The sequence below is a fragment of the Ovis aries genome, chromosome 11, assembly GCF_016772045.2.
Source record: "Ovis aries strain OAR_USU_Benz2616 breed Rambouillet chromosome 11, ARS-UI_Ramb_v3.0, whole genome shotgun sequence".
NCBI lineage: Eukaryota > Metazoa > Chordata > Mammalia > Artiodactyla > Bovidae > Ovis > Ovis aries.
In genome coordinates, this window is record NC_056064.1 from 13903343 (window position 1) to 13917892 (window position 14550).

General features: G+C 42.9%; 1 pseudogene; it reads right to left on the reverse strand.

The window, feature by feature from the left end:
• Nucleotides 1–14550, reverse strand: part of LOC105606875 (keratin-associated protein 10-5-like) — a 42767-nt pseudogene that overhangs the window by 6466 nt on the left and 21751 nt on the right.

The window sequence follows — 14550 nt, forward strand, 5'->3', positions numbered from 1 at the left end:
CGGTGTGCTGCAACTGCTGAGGCCTGAGCACCGAGAGCCCCTGCTCTGCAACAAGAGCAGCCACGACAACGAGAGGCCCGCACACCACAGCTGGAGGAAGCCCATGCAAAGCAAGGAAGACCCAGCGCAGTCAGAAATAAAATAAATAAATTAATTAAAAAATTTTAGAAATTACACACCTTCCCCCAGTGTCCTCAGAACAACATTTTGAAATAAATTCCTAATTGCATGAGGTGTTGCCTCTTACTGACAGTGTTTCCTGTTACTCCATTCTTTCCCCTATTGTTAATTTTTTTTTTTTTGAAAGTATGTGCTATGGTTAGGACCAAATACAGATCTACATGAGTTCATTGAGCCATCAGCATATCCTCTGACATAGGTGTTGACCCATATAACAGCAGAGGAACTTGAAGTTAAGCAACTTGCCCTGAACCCCACGTTGGTGAGCTGCAGAGGCAGAATCTGAAGTTTCTGGAGCCTTGCCCTCCACCTCCTTCAATGCCAAAAAGAGACCTGGGGTCAATCCTGACTCAGCCACTCACTGGCTTTATAACCATGAGCAATTCACAGTCACTTAGACCCAAGAAACTTCAGTTTCTTCATCCAGTATAATAAGGAGGTATGTAAAATCTAGTGAGAAGAACCAGCATTGAAGTATTGCTTAGAGTAGCAACTGTAAACAAAATCCCACCTGAAATGTCCACTAGAAGGTAAGTTACTGAGGTGATGTAGTATATTCTACATGGTGGGATAGAGGAAATTTAGTTAAATGAATTTATTGAATTTGGTAAATAATATTAATAATTAATAAATGCAAATAATAAGTATAATGCCGTAGAAATGTTCATTATTTTCTCGGCAGTCAAAATATTATGATTATATAAGCATTGTGAGAGAGCTTATTCTTAGGTAGATTGATAAGAAGTTCGGGGCTCTCCAGGAGGAGAAAAGGACAAACTTTTTTTTTACATTTCTGTGTCTTAGTCACATAAGATGTTTTTTCTTAACCTCTAAGATGTTGTTTCTCCTAAGACTAACTTTCATTAAGCCCAGAGCTAATGGTTTTTTTGGGGGCTCCAAAATCACTGCAGATGGTGACTGCAGCCATGAAATTAAAAGAGGCTTGTTCCTTGGAAGAAAAGTTATGACCAACCTAGACAGCCTATTAAAAAGCAGAGACATTACTTTGCCAACAAAGGTCTCAATGCTATAGTTTTTCCAGTAGTCATGTATGGATGTGAGAGTTGGACCATAAAGAAAGCTGAGTGCCAAAGAATTGATGCTTTTGAACTATAGTGTTGGAGAAGACTCTTGAGAGTCTCTTGGACTGCAAAGAGATCCAACCAGTCCATCCTAAAGGAGATCAGTCCTAAGTGTTCATTGGAAGGACTGATGTTGAATCTGAAACTCCAGTACTCTGGCCACCTCATGCGAAGAGCTAACTCATTGGAAAAGACCCTGATGCTAGGAAAGATTGAGGGCAGGAGGAGCAGGGGACAACAGAGGATGAGATGGTTGGATGGCATCACCGACTCGATGGACATGAGTTAGAGTAAACTCCGGGAGTTGGTGATGGACAGGGAGGCCTGGCGTGCTGCGATTCATGGGATCGCAAAGAGTCGGACACAACTGAGCCACTGAACTGAATGGTTACACAATAGCACATCTCGCTCAAAGGATGTTTTTTCTTAAGCTCTGTACTTATGATTGTATAAAACAATGTATCTTGCTTGAGGACAGGTTTCTCTTTCTTAACAAAAACCTTCTGACTGATCCTGTTCTCTAAAGATGCCTGTTGTGGAAGTGAGTCTGGTAAGACCTTTCTATTGTTAGTAACCAATGCAAAAAAGTATATAAAGCCCCACCCAAACTAGTAAGCGGGACACTCTCTACCCGCTTCTGATGTCTATGTCAGAAGCTTTGCCTACCACTTTTTCACTGTAATAAAGCTCTGCTACACAAAAGCTGAGTGATCAAGCCTTGTCTCTAGCCCTGGATTGAAATTCTCTCCTATGGACGCCACAAATCCGACACTGTTCACCATAAGCTATCAATTGTTCAGTCACTAAGTCATGTCCAACTCTTTTTGACTCCATGGACTGTATCCCGCCAGGCTCCTCTGTCCTGGGATTTCCCAGGTAAGAATAGTGGAGTGGGTTGCCGTTTCCTTCTCCAGGGGTTTCTCCCAGACCAGGGATCAAACACCTGTGTATTCTGCTTTGGGAGGCAGACTCATAAAAGCATACCATATATATATATGTAAAACAATTATATCATAATTATAGTGTGTATATATATGCACACACACATATATAGGCTTATCATTAGTTTCTGATTTTTATATAATGAGTTGACTTAAAAAAAAAAAAGGAAATGATTAAGGGTCTTTTTAAGGGATCTTTATTGATGAGATGCTGGGCACCTGGCCCTCTGACCTGTTTTCCCCCTAGAAGGGCAAGAGTGGAGGAAGGGACTCCAAGAACCTTGATGGGTTTCTGTCTCATTTCTGATCAGCAGCACAGTTTTGAAAAGGCCAGGCAAGGTTAGCTCTGGCACACCTGGTCAGGGAACCAGGCAGGACTCTTCGTCTTACCTATTGATGCTTCTGGTGCAGGGGAGCAGACCCGATTACAGCCTTTGCTGACTCACCCTCTTCCAGCTCCACAGTCCCGATCTCTGAAGCACTGGGACTCACAGATGCCTGCGAGAGAAGAGGCATCAAAAACTTAAGTCTCAGAAGCAGGTACTAGGAAGGGGCTGTAGAAGAGAATAAATGGAACCCTTCTTAAGAGGCACCATCTGCATTTTATCACTTTAACAAATTATGTAATTTACAAAATGTCTACTATCGCAAAAAAGTTCACAATCTATATAGAACTTTACAGCTTTAAGACTGCTTTTACAATCTACAGGACGTAACAGAGATGATATTATTCAGAGATGCTAATCCCATGTATCTTTTTGTTCCTGATTCTTCCTAGTTTCTGGCTTTCCAATCCCCAACCACAACCACCACCTCATGGAGTCAATGGCAACCCCTGCTTTGTGGGGAAGGCACACCAGCCTGAAATAAAAAGGCCAGGGCCTGGCAGTGAGTTTTGAATTAGGCTTTGTTGAATTAGACAACAGGCTCTGCTGAGAGAGAAAAGATTTTCTAAATTTCAGAAGCGCCTCTTTGCTTATACAAGGCTTAGAAATCTGAGCAGAGAGAAGACGCTGGAGATTATGTGAGTTCTCATCCCACAGAAAATAGGAAAGTCCTTCTGGTCAATGAGGAAGAGAGAGTAAGGAAGGGGGTATCAGACAGGAAGGAGAGAGTGGGGAGGCAGAGAGAGGGAGGGAGAAAGAGGAGGAGAAAGGGAGAGAATGTTTATGGCAACAAACATTCATAAACTTGACCTTTTTGTTTCACTCCTAAGAAATGTATTCTACAGGAAGCATTTCCACTGATGGACAAAACTATAAAATCATTTTCATTGTACCATCCTGGGCAACAACAAAAAAATGTCAAGCAAATAAAACAATCATCAAATGGGAACTGGTTAAATGAATTAAAGTAAATGTATTCACTAGTCATCATACAATCCTAAAATTATGAAATCTGTCATGTGGACATGGGAAAATGTCCACAACTCATGTTAAATTGTAAAAGACATGTTCATGCAGGGATTCCTTGGTGGCTCAGATGGTAAAGAATCTGCCTGCAATGTGGGTTCTATCCCTGGGCTGGGAAGATCTCCTGGAGGAGGGCAGGGCAACACACTCCAGTATTCTTGCCTGGAGAATCCCCATGGACAGAGGAGCCTGGCAGGCTACAGTTGTGAAGAATCAGACATGACTGAGCGACTAAGCGTAGCACAGCACATATGTCATGCATGATAGGATACTTTATACAAGAGAATAGGATATAGGCTAATTTGTGCAACTGGAGGCCACAATAGAGGGCTTATTCTAATTTCAATACAGTTCACAGACAGACCCAGGCTCTCTCTCATGGTCTATGTGGCTACAGGTAAGTCTTTTCACTACTGTAAGCCTTGGTTCCCTCATCTGTACAACAATATCTGTTACTACTTCTGAGATTGAAAAGCAACAATCTCAGAACATGCCTGGAAAATAACAGGAACTCAGAATTTGATGTTTCTTCCCACAGTGACTATGTATCTGTCAAGAAATCAGTTAATGAGAGAGGTTGGTAAATCCTTCCAGACACCAAGTATCCTCAAATAGTAGATGCTGCAAGTTTTCAAACACATGTGGGAACTATTGTCCTCAATAAATTACTAAACAGTTTACTAGCATCACTGAGTAAACTGGATAATCAACCACCATGTGGACTGCCTGACACTTTTTACATAATTACAGTGTCTTCATGGGGCAATTTTGAACATTTGAATCGAAATTTAAAGTGTTCAGGTCTCTAGGTTGTACTGAAGGCTTGTTCATTGTCCTCCAAACAGAGACCAAGGTGAAAACAGGGGAGGGCCCATGGCAAGGCTGGGATTTCACCGGAGATTTCTGGGCTCCGGATATCCTGGTTTTTCACAATCACATGAGAGTGATGCTCCCTTTCGATGAAGGGCATCTTCTGAAAGGCGCATGTCTGGCTCCCATGCTGCCAGGGTCTTTTCCTACCATTTGCTGAGTCCTTGTTACTGTGCCAGTTCTAGGCAAGTGACTCACATCTCATTTATCTGTCACAGGATTGCTAGGAGATGGGCCTTCTTAATCTCGATGTACAGAAACCGAGACGCTGGGAGCTTGAGTAACTTCCACAAGACGCCCGAGCCAGAAAAAAGCAGACGCAGAATCTGAGACACACAACTCTTTGAAAAGAAAGATTTGAAAAGAAGCTTCCTCGTTACTGCTGCCGCCTCTCTGTAGCACTAACATCTGTGTTCGCTCATGAACCAGGACGGGAGGACAGCCCCAGAAAGCTGCTTCTATCAGAAGACCTTCTCAGGACGGTGCTGTGGATCCTGACTAAGGGAAGGGAGGGGAGCTGTGGAGGAAGGTGGGCAGCCAGCAAGACGTGGGGGAAATCCCACCGGGACAGGGCTCGCTTGCTGCCGTTGGGACTTTCAGAGAAAAGAACAGAACCCACCATATGACAGATGCGGGTCCTTTCTATTCTGCGTTCTGTGCCTTGAGGAAATGAAGAAAGAGACAGAAGTGGCTAAGTGGTGACTCTTGAAGAGCTCCTCCTGCAGGGAGGCTGCAGAAAATTGTTCAGGGTTTTTCAAATTGAGGACACCAGCTTTGCCATGTATTAACAAGTCACATAACTTTTCTGACCTCAAATTTCTATGTCTAGGAAATGATTGTGACATGACAGCTTAAAAAGATGTTATGAGGAATCAAGGCACTCACACTTCCCCCTCATCCACTCCACCCAGAGCTGCCAGGTATGGCTTTACAGGTTGTGCGTAATTTTACAATGATGTCTGGTGACAGGATGATCAGGACTGTAATCCCTCCCATCTTCATCCTGAAGCCTTCCACCTGGGCACTGCCTCCACCCAGAGAGAAGGGCAATTTTTCCATATGGATAAATGTAGTTGGTCGCCAAACTGAGCACCCACTGGACTCTGTCCACCGCAAGAGGGCTTTTTCTCATTCTCCCAACAGTGAGTGACATTTGAGCTTGTGGTGATTTCCATCCATCCTTAGTGGCCCAGCCAAAAGCCAAGCGGATGTCTGTCTGTGCAAATGCTCCCTCTTGACCAAGGGATCCTCGGGGAAGGCGCACATCTGGCACTTACCCTTCACTTGTTTCTGGGCTACCATTTATTGAGCACTGACTAAGTGCCAGGCACCTGGCTACATATTTAGCAGAATCTCACTTAATCCTTAGAATGACCCTGTTAGATAGGGACTATTATCCTTGTTTTAGGATGAGTAACTTGCAGCCATCTCAGAGCTGGGAAAAGGAGGGGCCAGGGTTTGAATGCAGTCTGTGTGACTGCAAGCCTCCTCATTACCCTCTACTGCTCTGAAGGCTCTCTGGAGCTAGCAACCGTGTTCTCATGTGAGCCAGGACAATGATGTCAGCCCAAGGACTAGCCCTCCCCATCAGAAGCCCCAGGGCCTCCTGTCCTAGCTCCACAGACTGGGGCTGTGCGGGTCAGGAGGGGAGTCCCAGGGGAAACTCCATCAGCCAGCCAGATGTGGCGAAACACCTGCCCTGGGACAGAGGCAGCTGCTCCAGTTGGCCTTGCAGAGAACAGGACAAGAAGATCTGAGCAGGAAGGAGATGTCCTAAGCAGGCAGCGTGGCTGTGAGAATGAGCCAGAGTGTGGCCAGCAGCTGCCACTCCAGGGACACACACTTGTGGCCACTTCATGCAAAGATGCAGGGTGGGTTTTTTCCTTATAGTTTGAATGTGGAGGAAAATACAGGCCACGTGGATAATGTCCCTTCATTGTTACTTCTTCGGGAGGCAGCGTGATCTGGGAAGTACTCTGGCACTGGATATAAAGAGACCGCCACTGCCTTTTATTAACTGCCTGATATAGGAGGAGCACATAATCTCCCTGAGGCCCAGTTTCCAAGCACTTGAAATGCGGGTAATAAGATTTGCTTCTTGAAGGTGTAATGAAGATAAAATGCAAAGGTGAGGTCTACAGACATTTCTACCTTATCCGCTTTAGCCAGCACTATGTTATGAATTTTTTGAGGGGGTGTTTGTTCTAAAAGGTCTTGTAGGTCTTCATAGAACCAGAGTAATAGGCAAATTTGGCCTTGGAATATAGAATGAAGCAGGGCAAAGGCTAATAGAGTTTTGCCAAGAGAACTCACTGGTCATAGCAAACACCCTCTTCCAACAGCACAAGAGAAGACTCTACACACGGACATCACTAGATGGCCAACACTGAAATCAGATTGATTATATCCTTTGCAGCCAATGATGGAGAAGCTCTATACAGTCAGCAAAAACAAGACTGGGAGTGGACTGTGGCTCAGATCATGAGCTCCTTATTGCCAAATTCAGACTGAAATTGAAGAAAGTGGGGAAAACCAGTAAACCATTCAGGTATGACCTAAATCCAATGCCTTATGATTATACAGTGGAAGTGAGAGATAGATTTAAGGGACTAGATCTGATAGATAGAGTGCCTGATGAACTCTGGATGGAGGTTCATGACATTGTACAGGAGACAGGGATCAAGACCATCGCCAAGAAAAAGAAATGCAAAAAGCAAAATGGCCGTCTGAGGAGGCCTTACAAATAGCTGTGAAAAGGAGAGAAGTGAAAAGCAAAGGAGAAAAGGAAAGATATAAGCATCTGAATGCAGAGTTCCAAGGAATAGCAAGAAGAGATAAGAAAGCCTTCCTCAGTGATCAATGCAAAGAAATAGAGGAAAACAACAGAATGGGAAAGACTAGAGATCTCTTCAAGAAAATTAGAGATACCAAGGGAACATTTCATGCAAAGATGGGCTCGATAAAGGACAGAAATGGTATGGACCTAAGAGAAGCAGAAGATATTAAGAAGAGGTGGCAAGAATACACAGAAGAACTATACAAAAAGATCTTCATGACCAAGATAATCACGATGGTGTGATCACTCATCTAGAGCCAGACATCCTGGAATGTGAAGTCAAGTGGGCCTTAGAAAGCATCACTACGAACAAAGCTAGTGGAGGTGATGGAATTCCAGTTGAGCTCTTTCAAATCTTGAAAGATGATGCTGTGAAAGTGCTGCACTCAATATGCCAGCAAATTTGGAAAACTCAGCAGTGGCCACAGGACTGGAAAAGGTCAGTTTTCATTCCAATCCCAAACAAAGGCAATGCCAAAGAATGCTCAAACTACCGCACAACTGCACTCATCTCACTCACTAGTAAAGTAATGCTCAAAATTTTCCAAGCCAAGCTTCAGCAATACGTGAACTGTGAACTTCCAGATGTTCCAGCTGGTTTTAGAAAAGACAGAGGAACCAGAGATCAAATTGCCAACATCTGCTGGATCATGGAAAAAGCAAGAGAGTTCCAGAAAAACATCTATTTCTGCTTTATTGACTATGCCAAAGCCTTTGACTGTGTGGATCACAATAAACTGTGGAAAATCTTCAAGAGATGGGAATCCCAGACCACCTGACCTGCCTCTTGAGAAACCTGTATGCAGTTCAGGAAGCAACAGTTAGAACTGGACATGGAACAACAGACTGGTTCCAAATAGGAAAAGGAGTATGTCAAGGCGGTATATTGTCACCCTGCTTATTTAACTTCTATGCAGAGTACATCATGAGAAATGCTTGGCTGGAAGAAGCACAAGCTGGAATCAAGATTGCTGGGAGAAATATCAATAACCTCAGATATGCAGATGACACCACCCATATGGCTGAAAGTGAAGAGGAACTCAAAAGCCTCTTGATGAAAGTGAAAGAGGAGAGTGAAAAAGTTGGCTTAAAGCTCAACATTCAGAAAACAAAGATCATGGCATCTGGTCCCATCATTTCATGGGGAATAGATGGGGAAACAGTGGAAACAGTGTCAGACTTGATTTTTGGGGGCTCCAAAATCACTGCAGAGGGTGATTGCAGCCACGAAATTAAAAGACGCTTACTCCTTGTAAGGAAAGTTATGACCAACCTAGACAGCATATTCAAAAGCAGAGACATTACTTTGCCAACAAAAGTCCATCTAGTCAAGGCTATGGTTTTTCCAGTGGTCATGTATGGATGTGAGTTGGACTGTGAAGAAAGCTGAGCGCTTAAGAATTGATGCTTTTGAACTGTGGTGTTGCAGAAGACTCTTGAGAGTCCTTTGGACTGCAAGGAGATCCAACCAGTCCATTCTGAAGGAGATCAACCCTGGGATTTCTTTGGAAGGACTGATGCTAAAGCTGAAACTCCAGTACTTTGGACACCTCATGCGAAGAGTTGACTCATTGGAAAAGACTCTGATGCTGGGAGGGATTGGGGGCAGGAGAAGAAGGGGACGAGAGAGGATGAGATGGCTGGATGGCATCACCGCCTCGATGGATGTGAGTCTGAGTGAACTCCGGGAGTTGGTGATGGACAGGGAGGCCTGGCGTGCTTCGATTCATGGGGTCGCAAAGAGTCGGACACGGCTGAGCGACTGAACTCAGCTGATGTTATGACTGAGGAGGTCATGCAATGGTCAGTGACAGTCAGCAGATGGCGCCACCATAGCTCACACTACAGACCTAGCTCCCGAGCCAGGCGCCCCGGCACCGCCCTTCCTGAAGGGGGGGACAACAGCTGGGAGCGCTGTTAAGGCACCCCTTGGTGTCACTGTCTGCAGTGTGAGCCAAGCGACTTAAAGAAGAGGGTGGGCACAAAGCACGGTAAAACGAGAAAGAGGAACAAAATATATTTGGTTCACTTTTAAGTTTCCTCATCCGGAAAATGGAGGTGAGATGGATACCTACGTCTTTCATACCTAAAGTTCTCAAGATTAAACATAAGAATGAACTTTGAAAAGACCTAACACAGAGGGGTTGTCAAATATGGGTTTTCCCCTCTTTTCCTATTCTTTGGGATGCCAACTCATTGCAAAGGATCATTGAAATAATCCCTAAGAACTGTATTTCATAAACATCACTCATGTTGTTTTATAATTGCATGTAGTTTAAAACAATAAACTCATACGAAATTATTATCATTGTCAAACAGTGAAAACTAAACCTATATGCAGCATTTTAAAGTTCATGAAACTTTTGGACCTAAACAATACATCCTTAGAAAAGAAAATTAGCCAAGTATGTTTGAATTTAAAAGAAATCAAGTGAACATACATGCCCTTTGAGTCAGCAATATCACTTCTAGGAATGTTTCCTAAGGAAAGAATCAAGTTATACATGTAAAGACTTAGTTCCAAGGGGATCCTTTGACAGAAAAGTATTAGAGCAGTTGAAAAGCCCATTGATTAAGGATTAGTAAACAAAATGTGGTATATTTACAATAAAAATGCTTTGAAGTCTTTAAAAAAAAAAGTTGTATAACACATGTCCACGCTTGCGGCAAACTACTCACTACATATTATTGAGTGTTAAAAGATAAAGGAAATTTTAAAAATATATTTGTGGAGGGTGATGCCATGATTATTTGGCACCATACCCCCTGAGTATATATGTGGAAGAATATGAATGTACATGTAACTCTGTTTATCTCCAGCTAATAAGAGTATAGGCACATCTTTCATCAATTTGTTCTGTGCAGGCATGCTAAGTTGCTTCAGTCCTGTCCTACTCTTTGCGACCCTATGGACTGTCCTGCCTGGCTCCTCTGTGGGATTCTCCAGGCAAGAACACCGCCTCCGGGGTATCTTCCCAATCCAGGGATTGAACCTATGTCTCTCATGTCTCCTGCATCGGCCGGGGTTCTTTACTGCTAGCACCACCTGGGAAGCACAATTTGTTCTGTAGTTTCTGCCTTTTCTGCAGTAAGTATGTATTTCACGTGAAAAATTAAGATTCAGTAGTGGTCTATGGAGAGAGTCTATGAAATTGCTATATGCTTTGACAATCCACCTGTTAAAAATCAGGGAGGAGAAAGGAAAGAACATACAAAAAGCAGAGTAAGCTTGGTAAGTAACTTAACTTGATTCAGGGCAAATGAAAGGATATTGCTTAAATTCAGCTGCTGGGGGCAGAGGAGTGGAGAGGAAGGAAAGGAGGAAATCAACTAATTTTGTTATGTCTGTAACTCATAGTAGGAAACCTATAGATGATAATTAAAAAAAGAGGGGGACAGAAGAGAAGACTCTTGAGAGTCCCTTGGACAGCAAGATCAAACCAGTCAATCCTAAAGGAAATCAGCCCTGAATATTCATTGGAAGGATTGACGCTGAAGCTGAAGCTCAATACTTTGGGTACCCGGTGTGAAGAGTTAACTCATTAGAAAAGACCCTGAGCCTGGGCAAGATTGAGGGCAAGAGGAGAAGGGGGTGACAGAGGATGAGATGGTTGGATGGCATCACCGACTCAATGGTCATGATTTGAGGAAACTCTGGGAGATAGTGAAGAACAGGGAAGCCTGGCGTGTTGCAGTCCATGGAGTTGCAAAGAGTTGGACACAACTCAGCAACTGAACAATAGCAAAGGGTAGTACTCTACGGTCTTGGTATAAGGTAACTATCAGAACAAAACCCATAAAGCTTTCTAAATGCAAAGCACGCGGTAAGAGACAGGGGAAAGGAGAGACAGATGACAGAAATAAAATAGGCTATATGATCAATGACTATACATCTGATAAATACATTCACAACAGTAAGTAAACTGGAAACCAAAAAAGGTAAGATAAACCTCATGTATCTCTCTCAGAGATATATATAGAAATAATATGTAATAAAATGATGTCTGGAATTTGCTTAAAAATATCAGGGGATGAGGGGAGGTGGGTGGGATTAGATCTGAAAGAAGGATGACCACATGTTGATAATGGTTGAAGCTGGGTGACGGGTACATGGTCTATCATTCCACAATGTGTCTGCTTTGTGTGAAGAATTTCCCAAAATGAAAAGTGACACTGAAATCTGCTTGCTGCTGCTGCTACAGCTACTGCTAAGTCATGTCAGTCATGTCCAACTCTGTGCGACCCCATAGACGGCAGCCCACCAGGCTCCCCCAACCCTGGAATTCTCCAGGCAAGAATGCTGGAGTGGGTTGCCATTGCCTTCTCCAATGCATGAAAGTGAAAAGTGAAAGTGAAGTCGCTCAGTTGTGTCTGACTCTTAGCGACCCCTTGCTTAGGGACGTTCAAAATACCTTAATGAGTAAAAAAATGTGCAATCACTAACATGTCCATACACGGAGAGAGTAAGTGTGGGAAGATTAACAATGATGTTTCTCTGGGTGATGATATTGTGGGTGTCATTTATATGGTTATATAGTTTTAGATGTACAGTCTTGTTTTGCAACCATAAATATATATTTGGGGGGAAGAGGATAAAGAGAAGAGTTGTTCTTAAAAAGAAGTGCCCAGCTGAAAAAAGTTGACTTACGGAATGCAATGAGATTGTGATGGAAGAGTCCAAACGATCTCCTTTTTAAAAATATTTTATGATGAAAGTGTTCAAAACCATACTCAAGAGTTAATTGCTATTGAACAATTATTGAAAGGGTGGGCAGAACAAAGCATATATTCCTGCTGGGACCAGGACATCGGGCAGGGCGCTCAGCCTCACTTGCTTGCGGGGCTGGTGAGCACACGTGGCCACAGCCATCGCCGACGCACTTCTCTCCCGCCGCGCAGTCCCGGTCTTCTCGGCACTGCTCCTCACAGACACCTTCACGGTCAGAAAAGACTGGGCTGAGACTCTTAAGCTAAATAAATGCTTGAATGACCATGGCATAACAATCAGCTATGTATACTTAGATCTAGGACTTCGCTGTTTAGATATGACCTCACATAGAACCTCATCTGACCCTAACAGCAAATAATAGCTGAGGTATTTGCAGGGGTATTTGGAGAAATGCCTTAGGACTGAAGTCTTAGGAAAGAAAGCTGCAAGGAAAGCAGATTAATGGTAACCCCAGTGATCTTTAACCAGTAGGTTTTATTTTCAGTGTTTTATAGATGAGGCCATTGAGAGATTGTCTGGTCCATGGCAGAGTCAGGACTTGAAGTCCGATTCAAGTTCAACCAGACTTCAAGTCTAGTTCTTTGCCTTAAAGCACATGTACATTTTTCTACACAATTCGGTGAAATTAACCTTGAATATAGAGTTGAGCCCCTAAATCCAGAAATTATTTCCAATGCAAGTAGAGGATCTACTGGGTTCTAATCCCTAAAGAGGGTCTCAGTGTGACTTTTTGATACTCATAGAGACAGAATTAAAAGACGGAGGCAGCCCTGGAAGCTGCATCAAAACCTTTGGCAAAAGAATAACATCTGAACCAACAATCACATCACCACCACCAAGAGAATTCTCACTGTGGGTCCTGCCGCAGGGCTGACCTGCTTCTGCCCTGCTCACGATTCATCTGTCTTCAGTTCGCTTTTATCATCTGTACCTGGGTGACTGATGTATGGCCTGGGCAAGGAAGAGAGGCTGCACTAGACAAGTGACTCCAGATACAGTGATTATCATAAACACCTCTGCATTCTGGTTTGTTTCCCTGGATGACCACACAATTGTGCCAGATCAGATCACGTCATGCATTTAACTCTTCCAGGACAGAGCAGGGTGGAGAGAGTCAGGACTCACCTACACTCATCAGCGGGGAGCAGATTCGCCGACAGCCATCCTGGATGCACACTTTTCCTCTCCCACAATCCCTGTCTTCACGGCACTCGATGCTACAGATGGCTGATGAGCAGAAATATGTGGTTAAAAGCTTCTCTTCTCTTACAATCTCAGAATAAATACTTCAAATGCCTTTACAATATCATTCAAAAACCATCAATTCCCTAGAAGTACATCTATCCAGTTATGTGCAGAAAACTATACAATATGACAAAGAAAAAAATTTAAGAATCTTATAAATGCAGGCAGATACCATGTTCATGGATAAAAAGATACAGTGTTTTAGAGATATCAGTTTCTTTCCCAAATTGAAATTTAATACAGTCCCACTCAAAATTATAGAATGGTTGTCCCCAAAATAGACAAGCTGACTCTGAAATTTTATACAAAAGTTCACCAAAATCTACAATTATCAAGATAGGAATGGAGATAAGTTTAGTAAACTTGCAGGACTGAAATGTGGTTGGATGACCTGGGCTCTCTGTATGAAAAAAAAGAAACCTTGTCTCCTGTCTCACACCACACAACAAATCTGTTCAATTGAGTTATAGATCTAAGGGAAAGGTAAAGCTATAAAGCTTCTAGAAAATGCTATAAAAGATAGCTTCAAGACCTTGAGATAGGCAAATAGTTCTTAAATTTTACAGAAATATTACTGACCGTGAAAATAGATAGGTAGATGGAATCTCATTTAAATTATGAACTTTCCTTCATTGAATGACAACATTAAGACAGAGAAGAGACAAGCCTCATTGAGAGAAAAAGTTTGTAATACATACATGCAACAATTTGGATCAGGAGTTCCTTACAAGTCAATAGCAACAATTCATAAACTAGGAGAAAAATGGGGAAAAGGATTCAGCAGACACTCCATAAAGGAGATAATTGGAAGTTGTGAGACAAAAATCAGATTCTGAGACCTTGCTTTTAATTGTGCAGATTGGGATAGTTTTTGAATCTTCTAGAATCTCCCCAGAAAAACAGAGCAATCAAAATAGCACAATTCAAAACACATAGACAACAGATCTGTAGAACAAGATATCCCCTCAAACTCCAAAATATGAGTGGGTGGAAGGAGACTAAACACCACCTTCCAGCAGACCAATGAGGTGTCTGCATCTGAGCAGAAATCCGAGGAAAGCGATGAGGTGACTGGTGGAGAAGCCTGGGGACATCATTCCTCCGAGAGCTTCCTAAGGAACACACTAGAGGTTGACTGTCAGCCAACGAAAGTAGTGGAGAGATAGGAAAACTGAGACTAGCAAGGTCATTAAATACACACTTACAGAAGAATTAAGACTCAATAATGTTCTATGAAGAGAGTCTATGAACCCTC